The following is an 18059-nucleotide window of genomic DNA, read 5'->3' on the forward strand; positions in this document are numbered from 1 at the left end:
GCAAGAAATGGTATGTAAACCCCGTATTTACATATCTGCCACTGTGTAGGAGAATCCGTATAGGTGTTCGAGTGTTCGAACCGTAATGCGCAAGAAATGGTACGGAAACCCCGTATTTACATATCTGCCACTGTGCAGGAGAATCCGTATAGGTGTTCGAGTGTTAGAACCGTAATGCGCAAGAAATGGTACGAAAACCCCATATTTACATATCTGCCACTGTGCAGGAGAATCCGTATAGGTGTTCGAGTGTTCGAACCGTAATGCGCAAGAAATGGTATGTAAACCCCGTATTTACATATCTGCCACTGTACAGGAGAATCCGTATAGGTGTTCGAGTGTTCGAACCGTATTGCGCAAGAAATGGTACGGAAACCCCGTATTTATATATCTGCCACTGTGCAGGACAATCCGTATAGGTGTTCGAGTGTTCAAACCGTAATGCGCAAGAAATGGTACGGAAACCCCGTATTTACATATCTGCCACTGTGTAGGGGAATCCGTATAGGTGTTCGAGTGTTCGAACCGTATTGCGCAAGAAATGGTACGGAAACCCCGTATTTACATATCTGCCACTGTGCAGGACAATCCGTATAGGTGTTCGAGTGTTCGGACCGTAATGCGCAAGAAATGGTACGGAAACCCCGTATTTACATATCTGCCACTGCGCAGGAGAATCCGTATAGGTGTTCGAGTGTTCGAACCGTAATGCGCAAGAAATGGTACGGAAACCCCGTATTTACATATCTGCCACTGTGCAGGGGAATCCGTATAGGTGTTCGAGTGTTCGAACCGTAATGCGCAAGAAATGGTATGTAAACCCCGTATTTACATATCTGCCACTGTGTAGGAGAATCCGTATAGGTGTTCGAGTGTTCGAACCGTAATGCGCAAGAAATGGTACGGAAACCCCGTATTTACATATCTGCCACTGTGCAGGAGAATCCGTATAGGTGTTCGAGTGTTAGAACCGTAATGCGCAAGAAATGGTACGAAAACCCCATATTTACATATCTGCCACTGTGCAGGAGAATCCGTATAGGTGTTCGAGTGTTCGAACCGTAATGCGCAAGAAATGGTATGTAAACCCCGTATTTACATATCTGCCACTGTACAGGAGAATCCGTATAGGTGTTCGAGTGTTCGAACCGTATTGCGCAAGAAATGGTACGGAAACCCCGTATTTACATATCTGCCACTGTGCAGGACAATCCGTATAGGTGTTCGAGTGTTCGAACCGTAATGCGCAAGAAATGGTACGGAAACCCCGTATTTACATATCTGCCACTGTGCAGGACAATCCGTATAGGTGTTCGAGTGTTCGAACCGTAATGCGCAAGAAATGGTACGGAAACCCCGTATTTACATATCTGCCACTATGCAGGAGAATCCGTATAGCTGTTCGAGTGTTCGAACCGTAATGCCCCTGAAATGGTATGTAAACCCCGTATTTACATATCTGCCACTGTGCAGGACAATCCGTATAGGTGTTCGAGTGTTCGAACCGTAATGTGCAAGAAATGGTCCCGAAACCCCGTATTTACATATCTGCCACTGTGCAGGAGAATCCGTATAGGTGTTCAAGTGTTCGAACCGTAATGCGCAAGAAATGGTACGGAAACCCCGTATTTACATATCTGCCACTATGCAGGAGAATCCGTATAGGTGTTCGAGTGTTCGAACCGTAATGCGCAAGAAATGGTATGTAAACCCCGTATTTACATATCTGCCACTGTGTAGGAGAATCCGTATAGGTGTTCGAGTGTTCGAACCGTAATGCGCAAGAAATGGTACGGAAACCCCGTATTTACATATCTGCCACTGTGCAGGAGAATCCGTATAGGTGTTCGAGTGTTAGAACCGTAATGCGCAAGAAATGGTACGAAAACCCCATATTTACATATCTGCCACTGTGCAGGAGAATCCGTATAGGTGTTCGAGTGTTCGAACCGTAATGCGCAAGAAATGGTATGTAAACCCCGTATTTACATATCTGCCACTGTACAGGAGAATCCGTATAGGTGTTCGAGTGTTCGAACCGTATTGCGCAAGAAATGGTACGGAAACCCCGTATTTACATATCTGCCACTGTGCAGGACAATCCGTATAGGTGTTCGAGTGTTCGAACCGTATTGCGCAAGAAATGGTACGGAAACCCCGTATTTACATATCTGCCACTGTGCAGGGGAATCCGTATAGGTGTTCGAGTGTTCGAATCGTATTGCGCAAGAAATGGTACGGAAACCCCGTATTTACATATCTGCCACTGTGCTGGACAATCCGTATAGGTGTTCGAGTGTTCGAACCGTAATGCGCAAGAAATGGTACGGAAACCCCGTATTTACATATCTGCCACTGTGCAGGACAATCCGTATAGGTGTTCGAGTGTTCGAACCGTAATGCGCAAGAAATGGTACGGAAACCCCGTATTTACATATCTGCCACTATGCAGGAGAATCCGTATAGCTGTTCGAGTGTTCGAACCGTAATGCCCCCTGAAATGGTATGTAAACCCCGTATTTACATATCTGCCACTGTGCAGGACAATCCGTATAGGTGTTCGAGTGTTCGAACCGTAATGTGCAAGAAATGGTCCCGAAACCCCGTATTTACATATCTGCCACTGTGCAGGAGAATCCGTATAGGTGTTCAAGTGTTCGAACCGTAATGCGCAAGAAATGGTACGGAAACCCCGTATTTACATATCTGCCACTATGCAGGAGAATCCGTATAGGTGTTCGAGTGTTCGAACCGTAATGCGCAAGAAATGATATGTAAACCCCGTATTTACATATCTGCCACTGTGCAGGAGAATCCGTATAGGTGTTCGAGTGTTCGAACCGTAATGCGCAAGAAATGGTAAGTAAACCCCGTATTTACATATCTGCCACTGTGCAGGACAATCCGTATAGGTGTTCGAGTGTTCGAACCGTAATGCGCAAGAAATGATACGGAAACCCCGTATTTACATATCTGCCACTGTGCAGGACAATCCGTATAGGTGTTCGAGTGTTCGAACCGTAATGCGCAAGAAATGGTACGGAAACCCCGTATTTACATATCTGCCACTGTGCAGGGGAATCCGTATAGGTGTTCGAGTGTTCGAACCGTAATGCGCAAGAAATGGTATGTAAACCCCGTATTTACATATCTGCCACTGTGTAGGAGAATCCGTATAGGTGTTCGAGTGTTCGAACCGTAATGCGCAAGAAATGGTACGGAAACCCCGTATTTACATATCTGCCACTGTGTAGGAGAATCCGTATAGGTGTTCGAGTGTTAGAACCGTAATGCGCAAGAAATGGTACGAAAACCCCGTATTTACATATCTGCCACTGTGCAGGAGAATCCGTATAGGTGTTCGAGTGTTCGAACCGTAATGCGCAAGAAATGGTACGGAAACCACGTATTTACATATCTGCCACTGTGCAGGAGAATCCGTATAGGTGTTCGAGTGTTCGAACCGTAATGCGCAAGAAATGGTACGGAAACCCCGTATTTACATATCTGCCACTGTCCAGGAGAATCCGTATAGGTGTTCGAGTGTTCGAACCGTAATGCGCAAGAAATGATATGGAAACCCCGTATTTACATATCTGCCACTGTGCAGGACAATCCGTATAGGTGTTCGAGTGTTCGAACCGTAATGCGCAAGAAATGGTACGGAAACCACGTATTTACATATCTGCCACTGTGTAGGACAATCCGATAGGTGTTCGAGTGTTCGAACTGTAATGCGCATGAAATAGTACGGAAACCCCGTATTTACATATCTGCCACTATGCAGGAGAATCCGTATAGCTGTTCGAGTGTTCGAACCGTAATGCCCCAGAAATGGTATGTAAACCCCGTATTTACATATCTGCCACTGTGCAGGAGAATCCGTATAGGTGTTCGAGTGTTCGAACCGTAATGCGCAAGAAATGGTAAGTAAACCCCGTATTTACATATCTGCTACTGTGCAGGAGAATCCGTATAGGTGTTCGAGTGTTCGAACCGTAATGCGCAAGAAATGGTACGGAAACCCCGTATTTACATATCTGCCACTGTGCAGGACAATCCGTATAGGTGTTCGAGTGTTCGAACCGTAATGCGCAAGAAGTGGTACGGAAACCCCGTATTTACATATCTGCCACTGTGCAGGGGAATCCGTATACGTGTTCGAGTGTTCGAACCGTAATGCGCAAGAAATGGTAGGTAAACCCCGTATTTACATATCTGCCACTGTGTAGGAGAATCCGTATAGGTGTTCGAGTGTTCGAACCGTAATGCGGAAGAAATGGTACGGAAACCCCATATTTACATATCTGCCACTGTGCAGGAGAATCCGTATAGGTGTTCGAGTGTTAGAACCGTAATGCGCAAGAAATGGTACGAAAACCCCGTATTTACATATCTGCCACTGTGCAGGAGAATCCGTATAGGTGTTCGAGTGTTCGAACCGTAATGCGCAAGAAATGGTATGTAAACCCCGTATTTACATATCTGCCACTGTACAGGAGAATCCGTATAGGTGTTCGAGTGTTCGAACCGTATTGCGCAAGAAATGGTACGGAAACCCCGTATTTACATATCTGCCACTGTGCAGGACAATCCGTATAGGTGTTCGAGTGTTCGAACCGTAATGCGCAAGAAATGGTACGGAAACCCCGTATTTACATATCTGCCACTGTGCAGGGGAATCCGTATAGGTGTTCGAGTGTTCGAACCGTAATGCGTTAGAAATGGTATGTAAACCCCGTATTTACATATCTGCCACTGTGCAGGAGAATCCATAAAGGTGTTCGAGTGTTCGAACCGTAATGTGCAAGAAGTGGTCCCGAAACCCCGTATTTACATATCTGCCACTGTGCAGGAGAATCCGTATAGGTGTTCGAGTGTTCGAACCGTAATGCGCAAGAAATGGTATGTAAACCCCGTATTTACATATCTGCCACTATGCAGGAGAATCCGTATAGGTGTTCGAGTGTTCGAACCGTAATGCGCAAGAAATGGTACGGAAACCTCGTATTTACATATCTGCCACTGTGCAGGAGAATCCGTATAGGTGTTCGAGTGTTCGAACCGTAATGCGCAAGAAATGGTATCTAAACCCCGTATTTACATATCTGCCACTGTGCAGGAGAATCCATATAGGTGTTCGAGTGTTCGAACCGTAATGTGCAAGAAATGGTCCCGAAACCCCGTATTTACATATCTGCCACTGTGCAGGAGAATCTGTATAGGTGTTCGAGTGTTCGAACCATAATGCGCAAGAAATGGTATGTAAACCCCGTATTTACATATCTGCCACTGTGCAGGAGAATCCGTATAGGTGTTCGAGTGTTCGAACCGTAATGCGCAAGAAATGGTACGGAAACCCCGTATTTACATATCTGCCACTATGCCGGAGAATCCGTATAGCTGTTCGAGTGTTCAAACCGTAATGCGCCAGAAATGGTATGTAAACCCCGTATTTACATATATGCCACTGTGCAGGACAATCCGTATAGGTGTTCGAGTGTTCGAACCGTAATGCGCAAGAAATGGTACGGAAACCACGTATTTACATATCTGCCACTATGCAGGAGAATCCGTATAGGTGTTCGAGTGTTCGAACCGTAATGCGCAAGAAATTGTACGGAAACCCCGTACTTACATATCTGCCACTGTGCAGGAGAATCCGTATAGGTGTTCGAGTGTTCGAACCGTAATGCGCAAGAAATGGTATGGAAACCCCGTATTTACATATCTGCCACTGTGCAGGACAATCCGTATAGGTGTTCGAGTGTCCGAACCGTAATGCGCAAGAAATGGTACGGAAACCACGTATTTACATATCTGCCACTGTGCTGGACAATCCGTATAGGTGTTCGAGTGTTCGAACCGTAATGCGCAAGAAATGGTACGGAAACCACGTATTTACATATCTGCCACTGTGCAGGAGAATCCGTATAGGTGTTCGAGTGTTCGAACCGTAATGTGCAAGAAATTGTACGGAAACCCCGTACTTACATATCTGCCACTGTGCAGGAGAATCCGTATAGGTGTTCGAGTGTTCGAACCGTAATGCGCAAGAAATGGTACGGAAACCCCGTATTTACATATCTGCCACTATGCAGGAGAATCCGTATAGCTGTTCGAGTGTTCGAACCGTAATGCCCCAGAAATGGTATGTAAACCCCGTATTTACATATCTGCCACTGTGCAGGACAATCCGTATAGGTGTTCGAGTGTTCGAACTGTAATGTGCAAGAAATGGTCCCGAAACCCCTTATTTACATATCTGCCACTGTGCAGGAGAATCCGTATAGGTGTTCGAGTGTTCGAACCGTAATGCGCAAGAAATGGTACGGAAACCCCGTATTTACATATCTGCCACTATGCAGGAGAATCCGTATAGGTGTTCGAGTGTTCGAACCGTAATGCGCAAGAAATGGTACGGAAACCCCGTATTTACATATCTGCCACTATGCAGGAAAATCCGTATAGGTGTTCGAGTGTTCGAACCGTAATGCGCAAGAAATGATATGTAAACCCCGTATTTACATATCTGCCACTGTGCAGGACAATCCGTATAGGTGTTCGAGTGTTCGAACCGTAATGCGCAAGAAATGGGAAGTAAACCCCGTATTTACATATCTGCCACTGTGCAGGAGAATCCGTATAGGTGTTCGAGTGTTCGAACCGTAATGCGCAAGAAATGGTACGGAAACCCCGTATTTACATATCTGCCACTGTGCAGGACAATCCGTATAGGTGTTCGAGTGTTCGAACCGTAATGCGCAAGAAATGGTACGGAAACCCCGTATTTACATATCTGCCACTGTGCAGGGGAATCCGTATACGTGTTCGAGTGTTCGAACCGTAATGCGCAAGAAATGGTAGGTAAACCCCGTATTTACATATCTGCCACTGTGTAGGAGAATCCGTATAGGTGTTCGAGTGTTCGAACCGTAATGCGGAAGAAATGGTACGGAAACCCCGTATTTACATATCTGCCACTGTGCAGGAGAATCCGTATAGGTGTTCGAGTGTTCGAACCGTAATGCGCAAGAAATGGTACGAAAACCCCGTATTTACATATCTGCCACTATGCAGGAGAATCCGTATAGGTGTTCGAGTGTTCGAACCGTAATGCGCAAGAAATGGTACGGAAACCCCGTATTTACATATCTGCCACTATGCAGGAAAATCCGTATAGGTGTTCGAGTGTTCGAACCGTAATGCGCAAGAAATGATATGTAAACCCCGTATTTACATATCTGCCACTGTGCAGGACAATCCGTATAGGTGTTCGAGTGTTCGAACCGTAATGCGCAAGAAATGGGAAGTAAACCCCGTATTTACATATCTGCCACTGTGCAGGAGAATCCGTATAGGTGTTCGAGTGTTCGAACCGTAATGCGCAAGAAATGGTACGGAAACCCCGTATTTACATATCTGCCACTGTGCAGGACAATCCGTATAGGTGTTCGAGTGTTCGAACCGTAATGCGCAAGAAATGGTACGGAAACCCCGTATTTACATATCTGCCACTGTGCAGGGGAATCCGTATACGTGTTCGAGTGTTCGAACCGTAATGCGCAAGAAATGGTAGGTAAACCCCGTATTTACATATCTGCCACTGTGTAGGAGAATCCGTATAGGTGTTCGAGTGTTCGAACCGTAATGCGGAAGAAATGGTACGGAAACCCCGTATTTACATATCTGCCACTGTGCAGGAGAATCCGTATAGGTGTTCGAGTGTTCGAACCGTAATGCGCAAGAAATGGTACGAAAACCCCGTATTTACATATCTGCCACTGTGCAGGAGAATCCGTATAGGTGTTCGAGTGTTCGAACCGTAATGCGCAAGAAATGGTACGGAAACCCCGTATTTACATATCTGCCACTGTGCAGGAGAATCCGTATAGGTGTTCGAGTGTTCGAACCGTAATGCGCAAGAAATGGTATGTAAACCCCGTATTTACATATCTGCCACTATGCAGGAGAATCCGTATAGGTGTTCGAGTGTTCGAACCGTAATGCGCAAGAAATGGTCCCGAAACCTCGTATTTACATATCTGCCACTGTGCAGGAGAATCCGTATCGGTGTTCGAGTGTTCGAACCGTAATGCGCAAGAAATGGTATCTAAACCCCGTATTTACATATCTGCCACTGTGCAGGAGAATCCATATAGGTGTTCGAGTGTTCGAACCGTAATGTGCAAGAAATGGTCCCGAAACCCCGTATTTACATATCTGCCACTGTGCAGGAGAATCCGTATAGGTGTTCGAGTGTTCGAACCATAATGCGCAAGAAATGGTATGTAAACCCCGTATTTACATATCTGCCACTGTGCAGGACAATCCGTATAGGTGTTCGAGTGTTCGAACCGTAATGCGCAAGAAATGGTACGGAAACCCCGTATTTACATATCTGCCACTATGCAGGACAATCCGTATAGCTGTTCGAGTGTTCAAACCGTAATGCGCAAGAAATGGTATGTAAACCCCGTATTTACATATCTGCCACTGTGCAGGACAATCCGTATAGGTGTTCGAGTGTTCGAACCGTAATGCGCAAGAAATGGTACGGAAACCACGTATTTACATATCTGCCACTGTGCAGGAGAATCCGTATAGGTGTTCGAGTGTTCGAACCGTAATGCGCAAGAAATTGTACGGAAACCCCGTACTTACATATCTGCCACTGTGCAGGAGAATCCGTATAGGTGTTCGAGTGTTCGAACCGTAATGCGCAAGAAATGGTACGAAAACCCCGTATTTACATATCTGCCACTGTGCAGGACAATCCGTATAGGTGTTCGAGTGTTCGAACCGTAATGCGCAAGAAATGGTACGGAAACCCCGTATTTACATATCTGCCACTGTGCAGGGGAATCCGTATAGGTGTTCGAGTGTTCGAACCGTAATGCGTTAGAAATGGTATGTAAACCCCGTATTTACATATCTGCCACTGTGCAGGAGAATCCGTAAAGGTGTTCGAGTGTTCGAACCGTAATGTGCAAGAAATGGTGCCGAAACCCCGTATTTACATATCTGCCACTGTGCAGGACAATCCGTATAGGTGTTCGAGTGTTCGAACCGTAATGCGCAAGAAATGGTATGTAAACCCCGTATTTACATATCTGCCACTGTGCAGGAGAATCCGTATAGGTGTTCGAGTGTTCGAACCGTAATGCGCAAGAAATGGTACGGAAACCTCGTATTTACGTATCTGCCACTGGGCAGGAGAATCCGTATAGGTGTTCGAGTGTTCGAACCGTAATGCGCAAGAAATGGTATCTAAACCCCGTATTTACATATCTGCCACTGTGCAGGAGAATCCATATAGGTGTTCGAGTGTTCGAACCGTAATGTGCAAGAAATGGTCCCGAAACCCCGTATTTACATATCTGCCACTGTGCCGGAGAATCTGTATAGGTGTTCGAGTGTTCGAACCGTAATGCGCAAGAAATGGTATGTAAACCCCGTATTTACATATCTGCCACTGTGCAGGACAATCCGTATAGGTGTTCGAGTGTTCGAACCGTAATGCGCAAGAAATGGTACGGAAACCCCGTATTTACATATCTGCCACTATGCCGGAGAATCCGTATAGCTGTTCGAGTGTTCAAACCGTAATGCGCCAGAAATGGTATGTAAACCCCGTATTTACATATCTGCCACTGTGCAGGACAATCCGTATAGGTGTTCGAGTGTTCGAACCGTAATGCGCAAGAAATGGTACGGAAACCACGTATTTACATATCTGCCACTATGCAGGAGAATCCGTATAGGTGTTCGAGTGTTCGAACCGTAATGCGCAAGAAATTGTACGGAAACCCCGTACTTACATATCTGCCACTGTGCAGGAGAATCCGTATAGGTGTTCGAGTGTTCGAACCGTAATGCGCAAGAAATGGTATGGAAACCCCGTATTTACATATCTGCCACTGTGCAGGACAATCCGTATAGGTGTTCGAGTGTTCGAACCGTAATGCGCAAGAAATGGTACGGAAACCACGTATTTACATATCTGCCACTGTGCTGGACAATCCGTATAGGTGTTCGAGTGTTCGAACCGTAATGCGCAAGAAATGGTACGGAAACCACGTATTTACATATCTGCCACTGTGCAGGAGAATCCGTATAGGTGTTCGAGTGTTCGAACCGTAATGTGCAAGAAATTGTACGGAAACCCCGTACTTACATATCTGCCACTGTGCAGGAGAATCCATATAGGTGTTCGAGTGTTCGAACCGTAATGTGCAAGAAATGGTACGGAAACCCCGTATTTACATATCTGCCACTGTGCAGGAGAATCCGTATAGGTGTTCGAGTGTTCGAACCGTAATGCGCAAGAAATGGTATGTAAACCCCGTATTTACATATCTGCCACTATGCAGGAGAATCCGTATAGGTGTTCGAGTGTTCGAACCGTAATGCGCAAGAAATGGTCCCGAAACCTCGTATTTACATATCTGCCACTGTGCAGGAGAATCCGTATAGGTGTTCGAGTGTTCGAACCGTAATGCGCAAGAAATGGTATCTAAACCCCGTATTTACATATCTGCCACTGTGCAGGAGAATCCATATAGGTGTTCGAGTGTTCGAACCGTAATGTGCAAGAAATGGTCCCGAAACCCCGTATTTACATATCTGCCACTGTGCAGGAGAATCCGTATAGGTGTTCGAGTGTTCGAACCATAATGCGCAAGAAATGGTATGTAAACCCCGTATTTACATATCTGCCACTGTGCAGGACAATCCGTATAGGTGTTCGAGTGTTCGAACCGTAATGCGCAAGAAATGGTACGGAAACCCCGTATTTACATATCTGCCACTATGCAGGACAATCCGTATAGCTGTTCGAGTGTTCAAACCGTAATGCGCAAGAAATGGTATGTAAACCCCGTATTTACATATCTGCCACTGTGCAGGACAATCCGTATAGGTGTTCGAGTGTTCGAACCGTAATGCGCAAGAAATGGTACGGAAACCACGTATTTACATATCTGCCACTGTGCAGGAGAATCCGTATAGGTGTTCGAGTGTTCGAACCGTAATGTGCAAGAAATTGTACGGAAACCCCGTACTTACATATCTGCCACTGTGCAGGAGAATCCATATAGGTGTTCGAGTGTTCGAACCGTAATGTGCAAGAAATGGTACGGAAACCCCGTATTTACATATCTGCCACTGTGCAGGAGAATCCGTATAGGTGTTCGAGTGTTCGAACCGTAATGCGCAAGAAATGGTATGTAAACCCCGTATTTACATATCTGCCACTATGCAGGAGAATCCGTATAGGTGTTCGAGTGTTCGAACCGTAATGCGCAAGAAATGGTCCCGAAACCTCGTATTTACATATCTGCCACTGTGCAGGAGAATCCGTATAGGTGTTCGAGTGTTCGAACCGTAATGCGCAAGAAATGGTATCTAAACCCCGTATTTACATATCTGCCACTGTGCAGGAGAATCCATATAGGTGTTCGAGTGTTCGAACCGTAATGTGCAAGAAATGGTCCCGAAACCCCGTATTTACATATCTGCCACTGTGCAGGAGAATCCGTATAGGTGTTCGAGTGTTCGAACCATAATGCGCAAGAAATGGTATGTAAACCCCGTATTTACATATCTGCCACTGTGCAGGACAATCCGTATAGGTGTTCGAGTGTTCGAACCGTAATGCGCAAGAAATGGTACGGAAACCCCGTATTTACATATCTGCCACTATGCAGGACAATCCGTATAGCTGTTCGAGTGTTCAAACCGTAATGCGCAAGAAATGGTATGTAAACCCCGTATTTACATATCTGCCACTGTGCAGGACAATCCGTATAGGTGTTCGAGTGTTCGAACCGTAATGCGCAAGAAATGGTACGGAAACCACGTATTTACATATCTGCCACTGTGCAGGAGAATCCGTATAGGTGTTCGAGTGTTCGAACCGTAATGTGCAAGAAATTGTACGGAAACCCCGTACTTACATATCTGCCACTGTGCAGGAGAATCCATATAGGTGTTCGAGTGTTCGAACCGTAATGTGCAAGAAATGGTACGGAAACCCCGTATTTACATATCTGCCACTGTGCAGGAGAATCCGTATAGGTGTTCGAGTGTTCGAACCGTAATGCGCAAGAAATGGTATGTAAACCCCGTATTTACATATCTGCCACTATGCAGGAGAATCCGTATAGGTGTTCGAGTGTTCGAACCGTAATGCGCAAGAAATGGTCCCGAAACCTCGTATTTACATATCTGCCACTGTGCAGGAGAATCCGTATCGGTGTTCGAGTGTTCGAACCGTAATGCGCAAGAAATGGTATCTAAACCCCGTATTTACATATCTGCCACTGTGCAGGAGAATCCATATAGGTGTTCGAGTGTTCGAACCGTAATGTGCAAGAAATGGTCCCGAAACCCCGTATTTACATATCTGCCACTGTGCAGGAGAATCCGTATAGGTGTTCGAGTGTTCGAACCATAATGCGCAAGAAATGGTATGTAAACCCCGTATTTACATATCTGCCACTGTGCAGGACAATCCGTATAGGTGTTCGAGTGTTCGAACCGTAATGCGCAAGAAATGGTACGGAAACCCCGTATTTACATATCTGCCACTATGCAGGACAATCCGTATAGCTGTTCGAGTGTTCAAACCGTAATGCGCAAGAAATGGTATGTAAACCCCGTATTTACATATCTGCCACTGTGCAGGACAATCCGTATAGGTGTTCGAGTGTTCGAACCGTAATGCGCAAGAAATGGTACGGAAACCACGTATTTACATATCTGCCACTGTGCAGGAGAATCCGTATAGGTGTTCGAGTGTTCAAACCGTAATGCGCAAGAAATTGTACGGAAACCCCGTACTTACATATCTGCCACTGTGCAGGAGAATCCGTATAGGTGTTCGAGTGTTCGAACCGTAATGCGCAAGAAATGGTACGAAAACCCCGTATTTACATATCTGCCACTGTGCAGGAGAATCCGTATAGGTGTTCGAGTGTTCGAACCGTAATGCGCAAGAAATGGTACGGAAACCACGTATTTACATATCTGCCACTGTGCAGGACAATCCGTATAGGTGTTCGAGTGTTCGAACCGTAATGCGCAAGAAATGGTACGGAAACCCCGTATTTACATATCTGCCACTGTGCAGGGGAATCCGTACAGGTGTTCGAGTGTTCGAACCGTAATGCGTTAGAAATGGTATGTAAACCCCGTATTTACATATCTGCCACTGTGCAGGAGAATCCATATAGGTGTTCCAGTGTTCGAACCGTAATGCGCAAGAAATGGTATGTAAACCCCGTATTTACATATCTGCCACTGTGCAGGGGAATCCGTATAGGTGTTCGAGTGTTCGAACCGTAATGCGCAAGAAATGGTACGGAAACCACGTATTTACATATCTGCCACTGTGCAGGACAATCCGTATAGGTGTTCGAGTGTTCGAACCGTAATGCGCAAGAAATGGTACGGAAACCACGTATTTACATATCTGCCACTGTGCAGGAGAATCCGTATAGGTGTTCGAGTGTTCGAACCGTAATGCGCAAGAAATGGTATGTAAACCCCGTATTTACATATCTGCCACTGTGCAGGAGAATCCGTATAGGTGTTCGAGTGTTCGAACCGTAATGCGCAAGAAATGGTACGGAAACCACGTATTTACATATCTGCCACTGTGCAGGAGAATCCGTATAGGTGTTCGAGTGTTCGAACCGTAATGCGCAAGAAATGGTACGAAAACCCCGTATTTACATATCTGCCTCTGTGTAGGAGAATCCGTATAGGTGTTCGAGTGTTCGAACCGTAATGCGCAAGAAATGGTATGTAAACCCCGTATTTACATATCTGCCACTGTACAGGAGAATCCGTATAGGTGTTCGAGTGTTCGAACTGTATTGCGCAACAAATGGTACGGAAACCCCGTATTTACATATCTGCCACTGTGCAGGAGAATCCGTATAGGTGTTCGAGTGTTCGAACCGTAATGCGCAAGAAATGGTACGGAAACCCCGTATTTACATATCTGCCACTATGCAGGAGAATCCGTATAGCTGTTCGAGTGTTCGAACCGTAATGCGCCAGAAATGGTATGTAAACCACGTATTTACATATCTGCCACTGTGCAGGACAATCCGTATAGGTGTTCGAGTGTTCGAACCGTAATGTGCAAGAAATGGTCCCGAAACCCCGTATTTACATATCTGCCACTGTGCAGGAGAATCCATATAGGTGTTCGAGTGTTCGAACCGTAATGTGCAAGAAATGGTCCCGAAACCCCGTATTTACATATCTGCCACTGTGCAGGAGAATCTGTATAGGTGTTCGAGTGTTCGAACCATAATGCGCAAGAAATGGTATGTAAACCCCGTATTTACATATCTGCCACTGTGCAGGACAATCCGTATAGGTGTTCGAGTGTTCGAACCGTAATGCGCAAGAAATGGTACGGAAACCCCGTATTTACATATCTGCCACTATGCAGGACAATCCGTATAGCTGTTCGAGTGTTCAAACCGTAATGCGCAAGAAATGGTATGTAAACCCCGTATTTACATATCTGCCACTGTGCAGGACAATCCGTATAGGTGTTCGAGTGTTCGAACCGTAATGCGCAAGAAATGGTACGGAAACCACGTATTTACATATCTGCCACTGTGCAGGAGAATCCGTATAGGTGTTCGAGTGTTCGAACCGTAATGCGCAAGAAATTGTACGGAAACCCCGTACTTACATATCTGCCACTGTGCAGGAGAATCCGTATAGGTGTTCTAGTGTTCGAACCGTAATGCGTTAGAAATGGTATGTAACCCCCGTATTTACATATCTGCCACTGTGCAGGGGAATCCGTACAGGTGTTCGAGTGTTCGAACCGTAATGCGTTAGAAATGGTATGTAAACCCCGTATTTACATATCTGCCACTGTGCAGGAGAATCCATATAGGTGTTCCAGTGTTCGAACCGTAATGCACAAGAAATGGTATGTAAACCCCGTATTTACATATCTGCCACTGTGCAGGACAATCCGTATAGGCGTTCGAGTGTTCGAACCGTAATGCGTAAGAAGTGGTACGGAAACCACGTATTTACATATCTGCCACTATGCAGGAGAATCCGTATAGGTGTTCGAGTGTTCGAACCGTAATGCGCAAGAAATGGTTCGGAAACCCCGTATTTACATATCTGCCACTGTGCAGGACAATCCGTATAGGTGTTCGAGTGTTCGAACCGTAATGCGCAAGAAATGGTACGGAAACCCCGTATTTACATATCTGCCACTGTGCAGGGGAATCCGTATAGGTGTTCGAGTGTTCGAACCGTAATGCGCAAGAAATGGTATGTAAACCCCGTATTTACATATCTGCCACTATGCAGGAGAATCCGTATAGGTGTTCGAGTGTTCGAACCGTAATGCGCAAGAAATGGTCCCGAAACCTCGTATTTACATATCTGCCACTGTGCAGGAGAATCCGTATAGGTGTTCGAGTGTTCGAACCGTAATGCGCAAGAAATGGTATCTAAACCCCGTATTTACATATCTGCCACTGTGCAGGAGAATCCATATAGGTGTTCGAGTGTTCGAACCGTAATGTGCAAGAAATGGTCCCGAAACCCCGTATTTACATATCTGCCACTGTGCAGGAGAATCCGTATAGGTGTTCGAGTGTTCGAACCATAATGCGCAAGAAATGGTATGTAAACCCCGTATTTACATATCTGCCACTGTGCAGGACAATCCGTATAGGTGTTCGAGTGTTCGAACCGTAATGCGCAAGAAATGGTACGGAAACCCCGTATTTACATATCTGCCACTATGCAGGACAATCCGTATAGCTGTTCGAGTGTTCAAACCGTAATGCGCAAGAAATGGTATGTAAACCCCGTATTTACATATCTGCCACTGTGCAGGACAATCCGTATAGGTGTTCGAGTGTTCGAACCGTAATGCGCAAGAAATGGTACGGAAACCACGTATTTACATATCTGCCACTGTGCAGGAGAATCCGTATAGGTGTTCGAGTGTTCGAACCGTAATGCGCAAGAAATTGTACGGAAACCCCGTACTTACATATCTGCCACTGTGCAGGAGAATCCGTATAGGTGTTCGAGTGTTCGAACCGTAATGCGCAAGAAATGGTACGAAAACCCCGTATTTACATATCTGCCACTGTGCAGGAGAATCCGTATAGGTGTTCGAGTGTTCGAACCGTAATGCGCAAGAAATGGTACGGAAACCACGTATTTACATATCTGCCACTGTGCAGGACAATCCGTATAGGTGTTCGAGTGTTCGAACCGTAATGCGCAAGAAATGGTACGGAAACCCCGTATTTACATATCTGCCACTGTGCAGGGGAATCCGTACAGGTGTTCGAGTGTTCGAACCGTAATGCGTTAGAAATGGTATGTAAACCCCGTATTTACATATCTGCCACTGTGCAGGAGAATCCATATAGGTGTTCCAGTGTTCGAACCGTAATGCGCAAGAAATGGTATGTAAACCCCGTATTTACATATCTGCCACTGTGCAGGGGAATCCGTATAGGTGTTCGAGTGTTCGAACCGTAATGCGCAAGAAATGGTACGGAAACCACGTATTTACATATCTGCCACTGTGCAGGACAATCCGTATAGGTGTTCGAGTGTTCGAACCGTAATGCGCAAGAAATGGTACGGAAACCACGTATTTACATATCTGCCACTGTGCAGGAGAATCCGTATAGGTGTTCGAGTGTTCTAACCGTAATGCGCAAGAAATGGTATGTAAACCCCGTATTTACATATCTGCCACTGTGCAGGAGAATCCGTATAGGTGTTCGAGTGTTCGAACCGTAATGCGCAAGAAATGGTACGGAAACCACGTATTTACATATCTGCCACTGTGCAGGAGAATCCGTATAGGTGTTCGAGTGTTCGAACCGTAATGCGCAAGAAATGGTACGAAAACCCCGTATTTACATATCTGCCTCTGTGTAGGAGAATCCGTATAGGTGTTTGAGTGTTCGAACCGTAATGCGCAAGAAATGGTATGTAAACCCCGTATTTACATATCTGCCACTGTACAGGAGAATCCGTATAGGTGTTCGAGTGTTCGAACTGTATTGCGCAACAAATGGTACGAAAACCCCGTATTTACATATCTGCCACTGTGCAGGAGAATCCGTATAGGTGTTCGAGTGTTCGAACCGTAATGCGCAAGAAATGGTACGGAAACCCCGTATTTACATATCTGCCACTATGCAGGAGAATCCGTATAGCTGTTCGAGTGTTCGAACCGTAATGCGCCAGAAATGGTATGTAAACCACGTATTTACATATCTGCCACTGTGCAGGGCAATCCGTATAGGTGTTCGAGTGTTCGAACCGTAATGTGCAAGAAATGGTCCCGAAACCCCGTATTTACATATCTGCCACTGTGCAGGAGAATCCATATAGGTGTTCGAGTGTTCGAACCGTAATGTGCAAGAAATGGTCCCGAAACCCCGTATTTACATATCTGCCACTGTGCAGGAGAATCTGTATAGGTGTTCGAGTGTTCGAACCATAATGCGCAAGAAATGGTATGTAAACCCCGTATTTACATATCTGCCACTGTGCAGGACAATCCGTATAGGTGTTCGAGTGTTCGAACCGTAATGCGCAAGAAATGGTACGGAAACCCCGTATTTACATATCTGCCACTATGCAGGACAATCCGTATAGCTGTTCGAGTGTTCAAACCGTAATGCGCAAGAAATGGTATGTAAACCCCGTATTTACATATCTGCCACTGTGCAGGACAATCCGTATAGGTGTTCGAGTGTTCGAACCGTAATGCGCAAGAAATGGTACGGAAACCACGTATTTACATATCTGCCACTGTGCAGGAGAATCCGTATAGGTGTTCGAGTGTTCGAACCGTAATGCGCAAGAAATTGTACGGAAACCCCGTACTTACATATCTGCCACTGTGCAGGAGAATCCGTATAGGTGTTCTAGTGTTCGAACCGTAATGCGTTAGAAATGGTATGTAACCCCCGTATTTACATATCTGCCACTGTGCAGGGGAATCCGTACAGGTGTTCGAGTGTTCGAAC

The sequence above is a fragment of the Camellia sinensis genome, chromosome 13 (assembly GCF_055761805.1).
Source record: "Camellia sinensis isolate YWXY chromosome 13, ASM5576180v1, whole genome shotgun sequence".
In the NCBI taxonomy this organism is placed as follows: Eukaryota; Viridiplantae; Streptophyta; class Magnoliopsida; order Ericales; family Theaceae; genus Camellia; species Camellia sinensis.